This window comes from Trachinotus anak, unplaced genomic scaffold (genome assembly GCF_046630095.1).
Source record: "Trachinotus anak isolate AG129_WGS33_773 ecotype Australia unplaced genomic scaffold, CSIRO_AGI_Tana_v1 ptg000011l, whole genome shotgun sequence".
Classification (NCBI taxonomy): domain Eukaryota; kingdom Metazoa; phylum Chordata; class Actinopteri; order Carangiformes; family Carangidae; genus Trachinotus; species Trachinotus anak.
Genome location: NW_027273862.1, coordinates 25,371,593 through 25,390,740, shown reverse-complemented (window position 1 = coordinate 25,390,740; position 19,148 = coordinate 25,371,593). Strand labels below are relative to the sequence as shown.

Here is a 19,148-nt window from a genome sequence, read left to right as displayed (position 1 = left end):
CAGTATATGTCTCATTCAGACAGTTCTGTCGCCTACAGGGTTTGTTGAGAGTGGACGAGAGCATCTTGGCATTAAGGGTATTTTCTGACCACTGCTTCCATTTGTGTCCTGCCTTTAATTCACCGTGACAGTCTGTCATGGTGTAATGTGACTTGCTGTGTTGCACCTCTCACCCTCAGACACAAACACAAACAAACATGCAGCACCTGAAGCTCGGCTTGTCATGCAGCAGCTAACACATCTAATGAGGACTGTGCGGGCCGACAAGAAAAACAGTGATGGTGCCGCTCGACTTTGTGAGCTCCGCAGAGCGCATTCACGGACAAGCCAGCCTAAATGAAAAGCATCAGATGAGCAGATGTGCAAGTTTTTGTTTTGTTTTTTTTTTCCCCACAGAAAAGTGCTGACAGAGAGCTCGGTGGCATGGTTGAAGAGAGCACAGTGTGTGTTATGTCCCCGGCGTACACTGTGCTGCACATACCGCCGATCCTGACCTGAATATTTATAGTCTATCATGCGTTCATCTATGTATGTTTGTGTGCGTGTGTGTGACTGGGAAAGCTAGTGTGGATCTGAGAGCCCTGCAGGGGTGTGAGGCAAGAAGCAGCAAGAGGCAGAAAATCCCCGCTGCCTTTGGATTAGTGTCAGCAAGCAGGAAGCCAAGCACCGTGCTACATGTGTACGTGCACTCTCCTGAAGTCAGTCCCTTCAGGATTATTGTTATTTTTTTGTAACCCCTCCTAATTTAGTGACAACTTTTCAGATATTGCCTATATTCTGTTTATTCTGTGGTGATTCACAGAAACCCCCTGAGGATCACAGTGCATCCATTTGTTGATGTGAGCCATTTGATCAGATTGGTAATTGCTTTTAAATTACAGTGATGTGTGGAAACTGCGGTGCAATCCTTGCAATCCTATGTGGTAGACAAATAACATTCATTTGTCAAGGTTCAAGTTCTGTAGTGATTTGTTAATGCTGTGATTTTACAGCTTTTACAACTTCATGATGGGCCTGTAAACAGAGAGCAGCATATATAGCTTTTGTGCGTCATGACTGTTCATCATCTGACCTCTTGTTCTCCAAAAAGCCACAAAAACACTGCCATGATAACAGATAAAAAGCTGAGCAAAGAACAGTCAAAGCCTTGTCTGTTATAATATCATCTAGAAAACATCTGTTTCTTGAGGCTTCTTTGAAAAATGTTACAGGTGAATTTCCTGTGAAGCTCTTGCTGCTGCTTTGATGATGACAGTAGAGAGTGCTCAACACACACACATCAGAGGATTTAGATGAGTCTTAACAAAAACACTGCAGCGTCACAGAGGATATTCTCAGGGGAGGGAGCACTTAAGTGCAGTCTATGATAATCATACAGGTCTAGTTCAAAAGAAATTAAAGGGTGAAGGGTGAGTTGACAGTTTTCTACCTGTAGCAGACCCAGAGGTTTTTGTTTTGTGTGTGTGTGTGTGTGTGTGTGTGTGTGTGTGTGTGTGTGTGTGGGCTTGTTTTATACTACTAGGACCCAAAAATCAGGGGCCCACTATACTTGTGGGGTCCTACAGCTTTGTGGGGGTTTAAATGGCTGTTTGGAGGGAGGACTTGTTTTCAGCATTAAAATTACTTTCATTAAAAAAAAAAACCCAAAAAACCTTGGTATTACTTTTATAGTTTAAGCCACCATTCCTGATGTCAATGATGTTGATGGTGTCTCTGCACGTTCATATCTCAGCAATGAAGTTGCTGATTAAAATGTTATGTTATGAACATTGGCTCACAGGTCTGCAGCACTAACAATCAGGTTGCCAGATGAAGCACATTCCTACCACTATTAGGTATGATTGAAAAACCAGAACGCCATATTATATTAAAAACAATAATATTTATTGTACAAAAATATAATTTCTTTTGAGGGGGAAGATGCTACACAAGAACATATTAAATATCAATAAAATACTGTTTGGAGGCAGGGCCAGACAAAAAAAGCGATTAACTGCCTTGTAAAAAAAAAAAAAAAAAGCGTAATAGGAGGCTGCAGGGTTGATGTACAGGCAAGGTAATAAGTAACGAGAAGCTGTTATGTCTCATTTCCCAACTTGATTCAGCAGTAATAGTACTTACTGCCAATGTCCTCGCCTATTTGCCCTCTTGAGAAGTCTGTTCCAGTCTGTGGCATAGACATTACTGCTCTGTCCATGTGGAAAACTTTTATGCTTTACATGTCCCTGCAGGGACCGGACGCAGTAAACGGCGTGGGCTCATGACTTAAACTCTGAGTATGCACAAAGACAGAAATATGCAGACAAACCCACTGTGTCAAATTCACAGAGCTGGGCATTGATGTTGCTCCAGGCGCAGATGCAGGAGCCTGATTTACATTCACACTGAACCATAAATATTGTAGAAGTACTGCAAACATGCACTTAAGCACCTGTTTGCATTATCAATAGCTGGCAGCAGGCTTTAGACCTGACAGTGCAACCCTGTCTCCTAGAAATTACATTTATATATTACTAAATCATTTTCCCAATTAAGTTGAGATGATAGATTGTATTTGCTGGCTGCATTATGTTCACTGGTAACATTTCTTTTTTAATGAGGCAAGTGCTTAATTTATGAACTGCCCTGGAATCACTAGGAGGTGGAGGGCAGGTGTGTGTGGAGGGCAACTGTGAAGCAAGAGACAACATCTTGTGGTTTGGTTTAGGCATCCAAAGTCCTTTGGTTAGGGAAAGACCATGTTTTTGGTGAAATCTGAAGAAACACATTGTGTCCCAAGTCACTGCAGAGATTTCTGTATCAAAACAGACTTTAATGTTTTCCATACCTAATCCAAGTGCTGCCAGTGCCTAAACATAACCATTAAAGTTTAATAATGCTGCAGTAACTTCCTTCAAAACTAATTTCCTGTTGCAAATTAGTTGTACATAAATGTAATTTCCAGGAGACAAGGTTGGGCAGTGGAACATTAAAAAAAAAAAAAGTAGCAAACCATAACTTCACTGAAAACCCAGAAAAGCAGTTCTTACCTGCACAACTACTATGTCCAGCTATTTATAGCAGATATATAAATTCAGCTGCGATATCTCAGTCATCTCTATCAAACACAGGAAAGGTAAAGAAAAGTCAGAGAGGTAGCGAGGTACAGAGTTTGTTCTTAGACACTCGTATAATTTCTCTAGTCCCTCTCAGCCTGGTGGATCTCTGCAGTCACACTTGTGCTCTTGCACTCACGTTTAACCTTTGTGTATTTTCTGTAAAGGGGCCATGAGCAATCTGTGACTTGTGTTGACCACTGTCTGCAAGCAACAACATTGTCAAGACCTCAGCTCAGCCTGCACTGCTGAGAAAACCAATAACTGCTCTAGTTTAGGAACATAATGTCACACAGTGAGTAACTCAGACTGATAGTCACTCTGAAATACCATTTTATAACACCTCATCCATTCAGTCTGACATCATGTTTATATTATTTCTTGTAGGGGGTGTTATTTTGTTTTGTCCTAAGCAATCAGTCCCACCTACATACCTTTCAGTGGACACTGAAGCTGCAGTAGTTGTTGTTTGGAGCAGTTTCTTAGCGTTTCTCACATTGACTTGTTATTTCTATAAATCAAGCTGTCTTGATCCCATCCATGTTTGTTTGTTTGTTTTTCTGTTGTTACTTTTCATGAATATAGCTAGGTGGCTATGTAGGAAGATGACCCTATTCTTAATCCCGCTCTATGAAGCTGTGATTGGTCTATTGTTTCACAATAACAGGGTCACAATAACAGCACAGCACAATAACTAAATGATTTGCAAAACAAACCTGAGATGTGGGCAGTGATACAGATGCCTGCATAAAGCAAAACTCAGGCCAGATGGAGAGAATATGCCAGGATTGGTTGGAAAATGTCTTAGCTGCAATTTCAACAATCAAAATGTGTTTGTCCCTACACTGTAAAGTGAGTTTCAGAAATCTGGTGAAATAACTGTTGAGTTATTTGTATCAACTCCATCAACCCCCTGCAGTTATGTTAATATCATTTTGTGCTTTGAGGCTGTAACAATCTTCCCCCACATCGTGTTATACCTGCAGTTGTAGTCTCAACCGGCCGCTTTCTGCAAACACCATGATGAATTTAAATCCAGGCCCATGGAAAAGCTACTCTTGGGCTCCTGAATTCTGAATAGTGATAGCTTCTGGGTAGCAGGTGGGTTTGCAGGTCTAACAGCTTTAACTGCTTCTCTTGGCTTAGCCTTGAGCAGTCAGGGGACTGTGAGGGGACTGTGGGATGAACGGATTTCTGCAAGACGCTCTGAAAGCGGTCGTACCTCCTGCTGGGACACACAGCTGGTGGGCCAGGTACAGGACTTAAAGATCGACAGATACTGTAGCTAGATTCAAACATGGTGTGAGGTTTGGTGTGTCCAACATTGACTGTCAGGAGATCTCTGAGGAAACATTTCTCTTTTCACTGATGTTTATTGCTCAGGCTCTAATGAGAAACTGTCGTCTGGACAGAGTGTCGTTACATTTGTCAGTTAACTGATTGATCGAAAACAAAAATCGACACATTAATCATGAATGAAAATAATTACTAGTTGCTGCTCAATTTATGTGCATTTCTGCAGAAATATAAAAATGCATAGAAACAAATGCACATATAATACCCCCTTAACTGAAATCCATTTTATGTTATATGTGTGTGTGTGTGTGTGTGTGTGTGTGTGTGTGTTAATAAGACAGAAAGAAATTTGTGTCATAACATAAATTTGAACTTTTTATCATTTTAATGTCAAATCCTTGTTACTGAAATAACGTGTCTAATAACATGGACAGTCCTTTACTTCAATAATATGTCAACCAAAATGTACTAGCCAGGCTCCTAAACTAAAACCCCTCTGGCTGTCAGTCCATTTATCATCTTTAGTCAACTCATTGCACCACAGCCTCCCATTAGATAGAAATGAAGCTTAATTTGTTGCCATGATATCTGCTCATGAAATCTGACAGGTTCTTTTTTAATGTCTTCATACCGTTTACTGTAATAATGGTCACAAACCTCAACAGAGATGAGTCACCTTTGCCTCATGTGGTAGCTGCACACACGTATCACCTAACATTTTATTCGAGGGTGTTTTGGTGCTGCTGTCCGTAGTCCCGGTGTTGCCCTGTTTCCCTCCAGCTGTAGGTTGCCTACTTTAAACTGTACACACACAGAGGAGCTGCTTTTATTTCAACACCCACCCCTGAGAAAAAAAAAGTGGAGTATAGTGGTGCAGAACAACACTATGTAAACAACTTTCTTCATTTTCTTTTCTCTGAGCAACACAGTGACATTTTAATCTCAAAAGAAGACAATGAATCATTTTAAGGCTATCCCCTGATCTCCTCTGAATTCACCTCCTAGCTGCACTTCAGCAATGTAAATGTCTCTTACACGGTATATTCAGTGTTTATGCTGACTTGAATATTGAATTCTGTATTTGCCCTCTCACCATTACAAGTACAGGATATTTGAGGATAAATACAGGACATACTACCTGTGTGTGTTTACTAAAGCAGCTCCCCAAACAAACCAAACCTGATATGTAAACAACCACAGGTTTAGCTCTAAAGTCTTAATAAGGGAATTCAATAAAAACACTCAGTATGTTTGTCGTAATTGCCTTGTGCCTGCTACAGCTATGATTGCATACACAATGTCTTCAGCTCCTGGGAGACTATGTGGAAATCCTCAGATTATTGAGGTGGAGAATTATACAACAGCTGCTCTGTTTAAAGAGGACGCTTGTCTCTAATAGTCTGCATCTTAATAAGCACAAATAGCTATGACACACAACAGTTATTCTGTAAAATGTTCTGCCCTGTAGGGAGTAGCCAGAATAACAAACACTTTGTGAAGAATGAATTTAAATTTGAGCTAAATCAACATTACAAACATCTACAGATGATGGTCATATTAGTCTGACTGCCAGTTAGCATGTTGCTTTCTATGCTCTTTTACATTTTATTTAGATACTACTTTTTTTAATGTATTTATTATTACCAATTCTACATGTAGTTTCTAAGCTTAATGCATTTGATTGTTATATCTTTATGATTAAAAGTGGCTTTTTGCCCCATCGGGGATGAATCTAATTGTATTGAAATGAACGTGATTTCAACATTAACATTAACTCCAGCTGCCCACCAGTAGGCTTGTCATTACAAACTCATGCTGTGCAGCAAAACTCTGTTCGAACCAACAGAGGCTTATCTTAATCTTGAGTGCAGATACCAAATATGTATATGAAATGATGCCCTTTTTTCTACAAGTGCATTCAACCTCCATAGGAAGTGTTAGATGTCATCAGTTGCATCCCTCCCAAACAAACAGTGTGTTCAGTGCTACAATATGAGTGCTTCCACATCTGGACTATATACATGTGATGGAACTGTGCAGCCATAAAAGCACATTGAGTCTTTGGATTGAATATTTCACTCAGTGTAAACATACATCTTCAATAAAGAACTTGTACAATGAATGATGGTGTCAGATAGAGTGAGATAAGATGATAAACAACTTTTCAGCTACTTAAATGGAAACATGGGCAAACTTTATGTTATGGCTTAAATGCTGACAACTAAACCTGTATGTAAGTAGTACCCCACTGTGCCTGTGCTCAATGAAGCTCAGACCTATCTCCTCTGAGTGCTTCAAAAGGAGCTGCTGCTTAATGACCCTGATGATTATCTGTAGTGGGATGCATTTTGCCCAACCTCTGGGTGGGAAAGGAAAATATGCACAGTATCAGTTTGGCATTTGTGCAAAATTGCTCCATCTTCAGGGTGCCATTTTCTCAAGAATGATGATTGAATTGCATCCGTTTCCTGTTTCTCTCCTTTGCAGCGCTGCCAGTTACAGGGAGAGGGAGTATCCCCCACATCTCTGGAAATTGCAGAGAACAAGCAAAACATTGTGACCGGTCATCTTGAGCACGAGTGGACACTGAATAGCAACAACAACAACTGGACGGGGCTCGACATTTGGACAAGCGGAGGTGAGAGCTACTGCGTGACGTCAGTAAACCAACCCTGGAGGGTTGAGACTGAAGTTGGCAAATGAGTAAGTCATGGCCCAAAATGATTGCCTTAATTACTACACATATACAGATGTATGAAGTGATGAAACTAAGAGACTTATACAAGTTCAAAGATGTTTTCTTTACATGTGAAAAAAGTGTCTTGTAAGGAACAGATGTGAATATTTTAATATGATAGAGTTAATGTTTGGTTGTAATGTCGACATAATGTTTTAGTTGGGTCGGCTTCGTAGGTGTCATCGGTTACTAAATGGTGAGTTTGCTCTCTGCTTATGTGCAGTCAGCAGTACGACTTAATCTATTTTTATCTTGTTTCATATTGTCAACCAAACAAGGCTGGCCTGAGTTGCTCACTCAAACGCTGGCAACTTAAAAACTTAATTCACATCATGCCATGTCATATACACATGAAAATCCTCATTCAGAAAGTGTATAGAGGGTTGGGAGAGAAATGTGAGACAAATATTGACTGGCTCAATGCAACACAATGAAATACATCAGAAGAATATCCTCTTACATTAAGACCCACTTACACTAAAGCAAAGATGTCAGGCACATAAACACCATCATAAAATATCTGCCACACTCACTTTCTATTATCACAGAAAAACAGCGGATGAAACTTGCCGGGCTTTCGCTGCTCGAGAATCATCGACGTAAAGATGAAATACCTTAGGTTTTTTTCTCAGATGCAAATTTAGAGCTGACCAGCTGCTTTGTTGATATGTTTTCTCTTTGAATTTAACTGTATGCAAAAGTTACATGGACGTGTGTTCTATATTTTTTTAAACCTAGCCTTGATAATTACATAACCAAAGGTGAAACCCTGAATTTATTGTATGTTGTGGACTTCTGGAAAATGTTGTGATATAGATGCACACTGAATAGGAAAAAAATGTAAATAACAGACGTTTATACTTGTGTGTCCTAAGATGTGTTGCAGATAGAGTAATTTGAGACTTTATTTTATTTGACTGTTACGATCATCAACCATAATCATAATGTGTTCGGTTTGTCCTCGCTGATACAATCATATCCTTCATATTGTTGCGAATGCTGCTCCAACATTCTTCATTGTCATGTTTTTGGCTCTTTTTTTCTCCTCCTTTTTTTTTTTTTTTTTCACACACTGCCCATTGAAAATCCACCCACTCTTTTATTTGGCATACTAAAACATAAGGTTGCTGGTGATGTTTGTGCTGATTGGATTTTGTTACCTCTGTTAGACCCGTGATCTTGCCCATGAATGAAATGATTAGAAATGTCGACTGACATGCCAGTTTTATTTTAGTTTTAGGAAGCAGTAAGTTACATCACGTATTTTTTTTTAATGAAGACAGTGTTTTATTTTCCTATGTTTTCCTTTAAAAATATCCTTTATATACTGTGTTAACTATAATGGCACTTAAAAGCTTAAACTTAGAGCTCTTTATCTTAGTGTCTGTTTCCTCTCCATTTAAAGAAAATCCAAAGTTCACATTCTTGCTTTTTTTTCCAAAAATTCGTATTTGTAAACCTCAGTAATAGTATCCCTCAGAAAAGCTGTTTACTGAATGTTCCAGATATTTCTGTTGTGTCAGAAAAACCCATACCCACGAAATAGCCACAATAGTTTTAAAATAGATGTCAATACTTTCCTTATGGGGAGGGTGTTTATTGGAAAGAGTACATACAAACTAATACCAGCAGTCTTACCAGGAACACCAGTATACTCTAGAAAAGTTTCGGGACTGTCAAATCTGCAAAGTTGCTGCTTCTTTAAAAAGTTACATAAAAAACAAAAGTAAGAAATGACAGAAGAAATATTTAGGCCAAAGGAAACTGGAACATGTAAGAAAAAAAGGTTGTGGCTTCTAATATCAGGTTGTAGCTGTCACCTGTCGTGTGGAAAGGAAAACTTTAAAAATCAGGTTAATGTAAACATCAAGTATTAGTCCTGTTAGTCTGAAAAGTAATAAGGAAACAGTCAGTCAGTCAAATCATCACAGTGAGATTAATTATAAACTGTTTCTTCAATTACAGTTTTTTATCAAATTATATCAAACGATATAGAAAACATCTGATAATATGAGGATTTAAATAAAACAAGGAAAAGAGTAAAAGAACCACAAAACCGCAGGCATGAATTTAACTTTTAAGATTAAAGGAATAAATTGATACTTTGTGAAATATCCTAATTTTTTCTTGCCCAAAGTTAGCTGAGAAGATTGATACCACTCCATTCACCACTATGTGGGTATGATAAATATATAGCTACTGCTTGCAGCTGGTTAGCTTAGCTTAGCATAAATGCACTTTTAAAGTTTTACTATCTATCATGACAACATTTTAAGTTAATCGATTTAAAAATTCTGCCAAGAAATGGTCTAACATAACTCCTCCAACCTTTTGTTGTGAGTCTTTTGGTTTAGGCTAGCTGTTCCCCCATCTCCAGTCTCTGTGCTAAGCTAGGCTAACCAGCTGCTGGCTTTACAGACATGAGTGGCATCTATCCTGTTATCTCACAGTCAGAAAATGAATAGGCGTATTCCCCAAATGTCAAACTACAGCTTTAAGATATATATGAAATGAAAACCTGTGTGTAAAAATATATTTTGAGATAACATGCATGCAGAGGCCTCAATTCTGGCCTGGAGTTTCCACTTGGAAACAGTCAGGAGAGGTTGTCCTGAAGATTTCAGGCTGAATGTTGGCTCACATTAAGACCTGAGCTGTGGCTAGTTCAGATGCAGAGCTATCATACCAACAGCCAATAGTGGCCAGAAGCTGCACTGCAACAATACTGACAGAGCTCTAAGAGACAAATTAATCTATCTAGTGATATGTTCCTCCACAGCTCCCTATTATCACAGAACAAGATGCTAAGCCAAAGAGAAATATGCCCACAGGTTAGTACAGGGAACAGGAACTGGATCAGCCAGAGAATTGATCCTCGAGGCCACCGCATCCAATCAAGCAGAACAAACTAGAACAAAAGGAGGCTGAAAGAAATCTGTTAAGCTGGACAGTGTAACCCTTTTCCTCAATCTATTAATTAAAATAATCCATTTGGTTAGAGGCTGCAATTATGTCAAGCTGCACTGACACAGTGCCCTCACTTAAATCAGCTTTCATCAGGAGATCAGTAGTAACAGAGAGAGGGGCAGTGTACTATGATGTATGAAGCATGAAGATAATAAAGGTGGACAGACAGATTTGAAAGCAGATTGAATATTGCAGGAAGGAAAATAATTTATCCTCATGTGAGAGCTGAATGAAACTCATGCACTAAATGAAAAAGGTCATAATCCAGAGTTATCATCTGGGTCATATCACGAGTAGAAAAGGATCAGTGGAAAAATATCCTAAAGACTCAACAAAAAAATCCAATTTTCTTCGACTTTGTAGCGCTAGGTATTCCTGTGGATGTTAAAATTACCTGCAGTAATACCTTTTGTGGTAACTGTTGTGATTCAGCACAGCTGCTGAGTAGATTTAACAAGCTGTTAGGGAGGTTAACAGTTAGTCTGTGTGGGGACATTAGATAAAACGCAGAACAAGGCAAGAGGAGAAAATTTTAATTATGATCACCTCTGAGCTGGAAAAATCACTGGGGCTACATTTTTAATGTTTCTCACTATCATTGCTACTGACCTGAGGAGGATGAGGAGGAGATTCACCCAACACAGTTAAATCATTTTCACTTATGATGCGAAAAAAAACAAATCATTTTTAAGAGAATTGAACTCATTCAAAAGAAAACTCTAGCTGGGAAGAGATTTCACATTAAGAAGTGCTATCTCAGTGTCCACATTGTCAGAAACTGTTTTTATGTTAAAGCTCACGTATTTCTGAGGAGACTCCTCCAGTCCCCTGGGCTTTCCACAGACCAACTAGGCAAGATTAACTTTAAAATGAATGCTTCCCCTAATCAATGACAAAGGGTTTCTCCTAGAAAACAACCAGTTGCCAACAGATCTAAAGTGCACGTAAAACAACAGCCCAGTGTTTTAGTGAAATACAAAATTTTACACTGCCCTGCACTTTCAGCGTTGCCAGATTTGGCCGACATAAAACAAACAAACACATCCTGAAGTTTTTCAATTTTTAATTTCCATACAATACCATAAAATAGGTGCTGGGAAGTCTTGGGAAGTTCCTCTGTGCTCTGTGTTATTTGTATAATTAGGCAAACCCCAAACCACCCAGAACAAGGTAATAACAATAAAAAGATTGAGATACTTCCTCGTCCCCGTCCTTGAGATACTTGAGATACTTATCTCAACCAGATCTTTAAGAAAAATCTTTTTCAATTAAATTAAGTTTTCACTTATAAGAACAAGATTTAAGCTTTTACTGGCAATTTATAACAGCGATATAACTGAATAATAACTTGAATAGGAAAGAAGTTTCAAACTAGCTGTAATAAACTGAAATGTCTTTTTGTTTTTATTGATTATCTGTTATCAGCTGTTGAGCCAAGCCTACTGAACCCAGTGTCCTGTCAATGTCAGTCATACAACCCAGAGAAGAGGTCACGCAAATGGTAGAAAAAGTAGCCCAAATCATCAAACTTTACCCACCCAATCAAACAGTGAGGAGCAAAACTGTGTTGATACAAAGCCTACTTTTTACATATCTGAATTTATTGTCTGAGTATTGACTTCTGAACAACCTGAGTAAGCCCAGTATCTTCACATTGCACCCAGGCAGCACCGCAGACATTTCCATATGGCTCAGTTTAATATTACGTACACGTACATAAATAAAAGTAATGCATTAGTCTGAGGATAAAGACTAGAGTGTTTACTGTAACATCCTCAGTGTTAGATAACACCAGGAACCCGTTTTATGTCTTAATCTCCTTATAAACAAGGTAGCTCACGAGAAGCACTGCAAAACTGTTGAACAGTGACGCACTTTGTATTTGCTGAGTATTCGTGCTGGATATTAGTGGCTGACCGGATTTCGGGTTGTTTTGCACCATCTGTCTCCTGCAGAACAGTACTAGTGCTCTTTGCTGCAAAAACAATGATTACAGTGTTTGCCTGGCCACATCTGTATTTAGGAAATTGTTTAATACGGGAGTCAAATGAAATCCTTTGCAGAAGTTATACATGTTTGTAAAAAGGCCTTGGTATATACGACTAATGTCAGCGTGGCGCTCAAATTACCGGGTTAATAACAGGGTTACCAAGTGTCACCTGAAGAGTGATCACTGCTTAAAGTTGTCATTTTGGTTTTAGTTATGAAATGACTTTCTCTTTCAGAGATTATGATATTGATTAAATGATAACAGCCTTCATTAGCTTAATCATCACTCAAATGTAGGTGGTTATACTGGAACACCAGAGCAGTGAAGTGACAGACTACAGTATATTGTGCCAAATCAAGAGGGGGGATTATAAGCTGAAGTAGTCGTCATTAGAAGAGAAATAGTATTTCTTCCTATTTAATGATGACTACAGATAGGATAAAACATAGTGTAAGGTGTGGTTTGAATACAAAAACAGTTACAAACACACACACACACACATGTACATCTTGTGGTCAGAGCAGCAGATCCTACACCTGGAGAGTCACAACAGCCAGTGAGCTCAGTGCTGCCAGAGTTTCCTTGAGCAAAGCAGCCTCTGCTTGCTTCAGCACTGGGTGTTTCAGAGGGTTACGTTAATACACTCCTAATTACACAGGCCCTCGTTCATCAAGCTATTGGGCATTCAACCATGAGCTTTAGAGGAAGTGAAATCAAAGAGATATCGCTTCACTTGGTGATGGGAACAGACCTCCAATGTTGATTGACAGAAAATTAATTGCCAACATTTTTGATTATGGTTTTAATCATTTTTTCCAAGCAAAACTGCCAAACATCCTCTGGTTCCAGCTTCTAAACATGTGAAGGTTTGACATTTTCAATTTGCAACATACGATAGAAAACTGAACATTTGAATTCTGGACCGTGGAATAAAACAAGCAATTTCAATAAATATCCTTGGACATTAATTGATTAATCAACAAAATAACTGGCAGATTAATCAGCAGTGAAAGTAATCACTAGTTGCAGGACTAATGGAGAACAACAAGGATTTTGGAATATTATGTGATGTCTGCTCTATGACAGATAAATGCTCTGTGGCAACATAATGCTTCACATCACTCTTATTAATAAGAACTTCAGTGCTCAAAGCCCTGGGAGCTCAACGCACTGCAACTAAAAACACATGTAAATACACACCAAAAAAAAAAAAAAAAAACAAGCAAATGAAGAAAACCCTTTCACCAATTGTTGTGTTATCTTCTATATGAGATCAAATTGTTGAAGATGTTTGCTTCATTTGTTTCTTTAACTGCAGTGCACTGAGCTCTCAGGGCCGCCATAATTCTTGAATTAACAGCCTGCTGGTAATGATGCAAACACTCTTTTTAGAAGCACAGAGCATAAATAGACGAGTAGATGCTGTGTACTTTAGCCTGTTATAGACCAATTACTCAAGTGACAGTTGGTAGTTGTAGCAGATCTTTTGTCATGTGCAGCATGGCATATTTCCCCTCAACAAGGCTCTGAAGTTTATGGGCCAAGAATCATTGAGCATGTATAATTCTGACTATAATACAACATGTAAATTGCCTTTTTATTTTTCACAAGATGTCTCTGATTCATCAATCCAGGATATAATCTGCATTTAACTCAGAAAATGTTAGCTGTGATTTAGTTGTGGATTATTTTTGCAGTAGTTTCTGAACTTAACAACCACAAGAGCTTGATGAAAGACGGCCACTGTGTGTGACATAAAGAATCAAGTACACAAACAGTCAACAACATACAGATGAAGAATACACTTAAATGTGAACTTAACAGAACAAGGATGGGATTCAAACCCATAATAATCAGGTGTCTATGCAAGCTGGTGCAGTTTGGTCAGCCAAGGCCACGGTCACATTTATACAGATGTTCTGGTGCAAGTGTATCTACATTAGTCATTATGATTCTCACTATCATCTCACCTGCACAGAGGTAAACTATCTCCAAGCAGCCAGCATCGATGTTGCTGTGCTGCTGCTGCTGCTGCTGCTGCTGCTGCTGCTGCTGCTGCGCTGTACAGATGCAGTGTGGAGAGTCTTCAGTGATGGCTGAACGCTTTGCTCTTGGGACAACGGTGGTTCTTATAATGTTACTGCTTCACAGATGTGTATGCTTAATATTTAAACTGTTCATTTGCCACTGCCTTGTCTTGACTCATAACAAAAGGAGGGAAATCATTATCAATCAACAATGGAAAACTGACAGTCACTATTAATGAACATGTATAATATTTCTACAGTTCATGTGTTGAGAACTATCCATGTGAGGTTTTGGCCAGCCTTGCTTTTATTCTGCATGATGCTTTGTTTTGAGAAAAATGCATCCTAACCCAAGGTATGTTTGTATTTTTTTTCCTGAGGGTGCTCCTCTCCTTCTCTTTCACTCTCTCTCTCTGTATCTTTGGAGCTTGTCACTTCTGACCTTAATTCTTCTTTGTTATTTTCTTGTTTGTTTTATTTTTTGGTAAACCTTCCAACTTCTGGATTTTCTACATTCATAACATTTTGTAGACAGCAATATGAGATGTGATTGAAAATGGAATATGTGCAATGTTGATTAAAGAAAAATATAATATATTCAATAAAAATTCAGAAAATAAAAGTGTTTTAAGATGTGCTTTTTTGTCACAGATGAACTTCTGTTATAAATAAATCTAATTTTAAGGGCATATCACTTATAAACCTGCATAGTAAGGCTATACTGCACTGTTCATACTTCAGGTTGTATTAATACTCAATATTACTACTAATGTTTTTCTTCAGTACACCTTACCCACGACTATGACAGTACAGTCCAGTACACCAGCGAAGCAGCTAATCCACACTCAACCCCTCTAACAGTAAGACTCACATTTTAAAGGACCAATATGTAAGTATTATACTTTTTAAATATTCAAAAATGTACTTAAGTTATCAACAGAATTTAAAGAAATAACAGTTTGGATGATATGTCAAAGATTTACATGAATTGTGTTGCAGAGATATCTACCAAATTTAGCATGCTAACCAGCTAGCCTCAGCCCATCCCGTCTTGTAACACCTCTTTGAATCTCAAGAGGTGATAGTGAGTCACTGTAGCATCAAGCGTGCCCTCAGTCCACCATGAGAGGATGAAGAAGTAATAACTGTGAGTAGGCTATAAATCTCCGCCGCGGCCATCCTCTCTCAGCAACATCCCTCCACTCCTTCCTCCAGCTCAGCTATTGATGCTGCTGCTCTCCCTCTTTCTCCCCCTCCTTATCCTCTCATGGCCCGTCCTCTACTCCTGCCACCATTACATCTTCTCTGTCTCTCTGACTGGGCAAACTGGGTGTGAAATCCTCAGACACAATCTACCAGTTACATAATCAGATTGCAAGGTAAAGCTGCGTGAAAAACATTATTCCCCAATCCTTGCAGGTTTGGCAACATGTCAACAACTGCCCTGTGCTGAGGTCAGATTTAGTCAAGCTCACATTAGCTCAGTGGGTGAGGGTTGAAACTTGGTTGAGTGGCCAGGGACTCCAGTCCTGTAATATGCATACAGGAAGCTCTAATGTGCACCCTAAACAACAGGTAGACAAAGAGGGATGGTAAAAACATTTTTGGCCCACTCATATGGTCTCCCACCAGGATCAGTCCCCATATGCCTGAAGGCCAGTCCGACCATGGCACAGTGGAAGGGAAGGTAATATGCTTTCCCTTATTTGTTTGTCGTATTAATTTGACTATTGGCCAATTCTTACAGATTGCTCCTTTACTGCCTTTTTCATCTATGATGAGAATTTTGGAAATTTCCAGTCTGTTGATTGGCTGCTCACAGTGCAGTTAGTCAAAGAGTCAATCGCCCCAAATGGCAATCGAGGAGAATTCAAAAGTAGTTCACCATCTTTGCTAGCATTCAGCAAGTGTGCTGAGAACATCAGAGCAATGAAGAAACACAAGTAATCAGTGGATCTTAAGAGAAGATCCTGTGTTGCTCTGTGTAAAATGACTTAGCTTAAAAAAAGCACAATGATTTGACTGACAAAATGTGAGTCGACTCGGAGACTGAAGGTTTCAAGTAAGGTGGCAGCTTTACTGCTGTCACTTTCAATTTAAATGCATTAATTTTGACTGTGTAAGTAATGGCAGTCTTGCTAGAGAGAGCACAATACATAAATTAGCTGAGAGATTAGTCTATTCACAGGACTTTCATACCCACTCAAAGATCCAACAATGTTTAACCTTTAGCCAAAGGTGGTATCAGCAGCCTTATTAGTAGCCAAATTGAGTCTTAATAAAAGAGAACTTGTTACACTTTTCTTGCTTCTTGAAACGCACAGTTTTATACAGCTGTGATCACGGTGTGATTATAATCTAGAAAAAACAGAAAGAAGCAGGTTATTCTGTTCTCTGGTCAACCAGTTTTTTCTCAAATAAAAATATTACCACCCTTTTGCTTGACCAAGCACTACAGCAGAAGTAGCAAGATTACATGAACATCAGTTCAAGAAATGTACAGAACATTAAACATTTTACAAAAATGTAAATAATGATAATGTCATGCAGTCCAGTCCTTGAGGCTTGCATATAGTGAAGCCATTTTGCTGAAGCTCAGCATATCTGCCGCCCTGACTAACTGTTTTGTTTGCCGTTAGTTGAACTGTTGGGAGAAGTTTATGTACATTGCTTGCATCCCTCAGTCAGAATCAGCTCTGTCAGCAGGGGCTGAGTATCCCAATGACAGAGCATTTTCATCCACGGTGGCCTTTAACAGTGGTTGCTTTTGAAACCCGACGCCTGAGCCATTCATGTTCGACACCGTTTAAATATTTTAAATGGGTCCGTTGTGTACAATTACTTGACTCTTGGACAAGCACCAGTTCATCCATCAAGCTGGTGATGGACACACCAACACACCACAGCTGGTTTGTGTTTTGCCTCCTAACTGCAAAACACATACAGTCCTGTGAGGATGCAACCTGTTCACCTTCAACAGAATCTCCACAGACCAAGGAGAAGCAACAAATGCTCAACATTATTTATTATTTGTAATGCTCTACAAACCTTTGAGAAACTAAAGGAGTTTGTCATAAGTTTGCTGTGCATGACAGCGATCCTGAAAGGTCGACGAATGACTCTGGGATGAGGTCATGGTGAAGAAAATTAGACCAGCGTTGAAGATATATATAGTACCTCACCCTTTAGAGCCGTCTCCACAAAACGAGACAAGGTACACAAGGTCTATCCTACACAATCACAGAAGCATGTGCACACAAACACACACAAACACTAACAAGCAGTAAATGCTTGCCACACACCCAGACCAACTCATCTGGATGACTGCTTCATCACTGTGAGTGAACCTGAAGAAGCAGTGATGTAGAACATGTCATTTGCTGTTCATAAACATAAACTATGCATCTGAACAGATTGGTCAGTCTGAGTTAGTTGCAAAACATGTTTTGTTACGTGAGGGTTTTTTTTTTTTATTTGGTTTTTCTTTGTGACACTCCACAAACACTGAAAAATGTAGAACAATGCTGGTCTAATTTTAACACTCATTAAAAATCATTCACTTACTCTTCCGAGCAAAATGTTATTTTGTATTTGTATTAAATGAAGTTGGAGGTGGCTTGTATGAGTTTATATTGTTGCATCCTGAGGTAGGCATGAGGAGAAGACATAACTCTCATTTTGTATGTGTTCCTGCATTGTTACCAGTGTGTTTTTGGTGGTTCCAGAGTTTCCACATTTGTACTGCTCCATCACTCAACCGCTTTAGAGCAAATGCAAATAGACCATGGTTTTTGTGTGCACAACTATGTAAACCCTCATATTATATATTAATCCAAAGGTTATTGGCTCTTACTGTTGTCCTCAGTCAGGAAGCTGACTCTCAAAATTGCACTTAAAAGGCAAGTATTAGCAAAGTATGGTAATGTGAAAACAATACTGCATGCTTAAAAATCTCTGTTTCAGTGAGAAAAATTAGGTTCGGTGAACTTAAAAATATTTAGTGTCAATCATTACTTACAAGTTAAGTAAAGGTTAAATTTTTTTTCAGTATATAGGCTTCAGCAAAAGCATAATATTCCTAGTTTAATTTTAACTGTAACATACAGACAGGAAAACAAGTCAGAGTGCTGCCACAGCAACTTCACACTTGTCACAGCTTCTGTTGCTTCTGTCAGTGTCTGCCACTGTCTTCCAGGAAAAGACCCCATCACTCAGAGGTGTAAAACGACACCTGACAGGGAACAATATCTCAGCACATGCTCAGAGGCTGCTCTCATACACTCATGCCAGTGAATTTGGCGTTCACCGTTTCCCCTCTGCATGGAAACCCAACACCGCCACCGCTGCTGTCCCCTGAAACCCAATCGGCCAAGTCCCAAAAGGTACCTGCCCTGCTCCTTTACAAACAACACTCCTGTCGCAGGGCTGCGGATGGAAAAGTTGTCAGCAACAATTGTGTTTGCTGCTATAGACAAACTGTTCTTTTACATCCTGAAAATGTCAGTAGGCCTACTGCCAGACAAATTCAGCATGACTCAGGCCAGTGACCTCCCCAGGGGAACATTTACCAGCTTCTGCACTTAGATCCAGTGGCGCTGACCTTGGACTTACTCCCCTGGCATACTCCTTTCACTCTCAATTTATTAAATTTGACAGTCAATGACACTGGATAGATGTTGTCAAGGATACATCTAGCATTTTAAAATTGCTGTAATATTTATCCATGTCTGTGATGATAGATCTACAGTATAAAAAAGAGAGATAGAGATTGATAAAGGGACAGACAGATAGATGGACAGACTGTTGGACGTATCGAACAATGTAAAAATAGAGCCACTAAATCTACTAAATGCAAACATCCTGACAAACTGCAGTATAGGATCAATTCTCAGGAATGTTGAGAGGGAAACAGAGTGGGAGACGGAGACAAGAAACAGCAGTGCAATCCCAAATCAACCAACTCACATCAAACCATCAGTGATTTCCATTGGATTTATCTCACAGCCCAACAGCTGCTTTGAAGTCTGGAGGCTTAA

At 39.2% G+C, this 19,148-nt stretch overlaps 2 protein-coding genes across 5 annotated transcripts in view; one reads left to right on the top strand and one right to left on the bottom strand.

Moving 5' to 3' along the window:
• The window catches only part of nr1h3 (nuclear receptor subfamily 1, group H, member 3), a 124,563-nt gene that overhangs the window by 69,787 nt on the left and 35,628 nt on the right, over positions 1-19,148 (bottom strand). The gene's annotated exons all lie outside the window — the stretch shown is intronic.
• kcna4 (potassium voltage-gated channel, shaker-related subfamily, member 4) overlaps positions 1-19,148 on the top strand; it is a 72,595-nt gene that overhangs the window by 35,407 nt on the left and 18,040 nt on the right. The window contains exons 2-3 of one of the 3 annotated variants that reach the window (XM_071489290.1): positions 6,879-7,029; positions 14,896-18,494. The gene's annotated coding sequence lies outside the window, so the exon portion shown is untranslated. Of the gene's footprint in view, positions 1-6,878; positions 14,738-14,895; positions 18,495-19,148 lie in introns of those variants that run through there. The other 2 variants (XM_071489289.1, XM_071489288.1) reach the window with 2 other exon arrangements.